Source organism: Pinus tabuliformis, chromosome Q, assembly GCF_031772625.1.
Source record: "Pinus tabuliformis cultivar Carrire ecotype Pingquan chromosome Q, CPIR1, whole genome shotgun sequence".
Taxonomy (NCBI): Eukaryota; Viridiplantae; Streptophyta; class Pinopsida; order Pinales; family Pinaceae; genus Pinus; species Pinus tabuliformis.
In genome coordinates, this window is record NC_142296.1 from 713,408,131 (window position 1) to 713,410,373 (window position 2,243).

Here is a 2,243-nt window from a genome sequence, read left to right on the forward strand (position 1 = left end):
TAGGTGGTCCCTGGTGTTGTGCAGGCATTGCTTGGCCCCCGTGGAAAGAGGTATTCCCAGGGTTCCAAGCAATGGATAATGGTACCGAAACCTCAACAACAGGTTGAGTAGGCAAGGGTTGAGAGAGTTGAAGGTATTGACCGGTAGAATCATAATAAAAGAATGGACCCTGTGCATTCGGATCCTGAACAGCTTGTCCAGAGGCATCATACGGCCCCCCTCCTGGAACGGGACCAGAAGAGGGTGGAGCACTTTGTGCAGGGTGGACAACTCTAGGCGAGAGTGTCGGCTGGCCACTACTCACTTGACCGTGAGGGGGACCAGCACCAGTGTTCAGAGCTGAGGACGTTGTTACGGCACTAACAACCGGAGTTGAATGTGCTACACAAACAGTTGGATTCGTCGGAACTGAAGTAACAGGTGTAGTGTGGGCTTGTGAAACAAAAGGTCCCGTGGTGGGAGTGATATGGGGGTCCCACATGGTTGAAGCAGGGGTCCTGGCACTTACCCTATCCCTCAACGACTGATAGCGCGGGGGGAGTGGAGAAGTAGCTGGGATGGGAGTGTCGATATTCGACACCACAGGTGTCTCACTCATGCTAGGAGATGTCTCATCCATGTGGGAGGTAGACATTGGAGACGAAACACCAGGGGGGTAACAGGAATATCGTCCTCGTCAGGCTCCCAGATGGGGTTCCAATCGACTTCGTAATCTTCGTCGCCCGGGGCACGGGAGTTGATAGGTTGGATACTCGGGATAACAGGAAGAGTATCACTTACAACTGGTACCTCAGGAGCAGCGGAAGATGGAGAGCCTTGATCACTTGGAACCGGAGTTGACGGGTCAGCCAGGATGGCAAACTTCAAACAAACCTAAGGGAATCTAACGATAAAGGACCCTACTCAAACTAACGCACACAAGATCTAACCAGGTAATGTTTATTGTGGCCAAATGAACTTTAAGACGCAAAGACACAACTTGACCTTTTCATGTTTTAAGAGTCGAGAAAAGGACAAAAAGGTGACTCTAGTCGCCTTCGAATGTTTTGTGAGCCCGAAGTGACAAACTGCTCAAGTGAGCCTTTTCTTTTAAGGAGTCTGAAAAGGATCAAAAGTGACTACTCTGGAGAACTAGGCAAAAGGGTTTACCAAACAAATCCGTAAAACTGCATATACACCTTGGCAGTCATATGAAAACCAAGGACTTCCCGTACGGCAGTCAATCTTCCCGAATGCTATGTTCGGTGCGTTACGGCTTGTAAGGCGGCAGACACGGCTTCCTGTGGATAAAGGATGATAACCTAGTGGGGTCTCCCCTATATACGCGACGGTACGTGGGAGCTCAAATCCGTGCTAGACCACTATCGAGTCACAAAAGGAGGAATCACCCAACCGTAATGTGAAACAACAGTGACTAGGTTTAACGACGTCGGAGCACGTCTCTAGCCTAGACCTCTAATCAATGAGCGTTATGTTCCAATGCATTTTTAAGTTCATTCAATTCATTTTATGGTTGATCTTTATTTAAGTTTCAATTTCCAGGTCCTACCGTATGAAATCTCTCAAAATTGCCTAGATGCAAACTATATGCCAAAGAATATCATTTCGTTCGATAAATACTAACTACGAGAGAGTTAAGGATTTTTCAAACAAAATGACCACAAACAAACGAGAGCTACTCTAATGCAGCTAATGACAAATAAACGAAACTTTTCTTTGTTTTAAATCACTTAATCAATGAAAAGCTTCTAATTTCAATTAACTAATTCAACGCAAAAGAGATTGTTCGTTTTCTTTTCAATGGCAAAGTGCACTAAACAAACTTTTGAGAAATAATAACAAACAAATGTGAAAAGAACCGGTTGACCCCAAACAACTGTAATCTGTGTCTGGGTAGTGAGAAGTAATCGAAACAATGCAAAGACTGGTTCAATAACAATCACCTAGACAACCAAGCAAAAGCAAGCAAAGAGGAAGGTTTTCGCAAAAGCAAAAGGCAAGTAGTAAACGAATCTTTGTGAACGAGTAACGAAACAAAGCCAATCCAACGAAATCGGGATGATAACACCAGGTCACAAGACACAAAAACAAGATCCGCCCAACAAGACTTCCCAAACAAGTGCTTCAATCTTCAGACAATAGAAATCAAGTCATAAACCAAGTGAAAAGAGCAGGGGATAGCCAAACCAACAGGCTCAGGAGGCAGAATTGAAAAAATTCAATTCTTCAGGTATCAGCGCAGG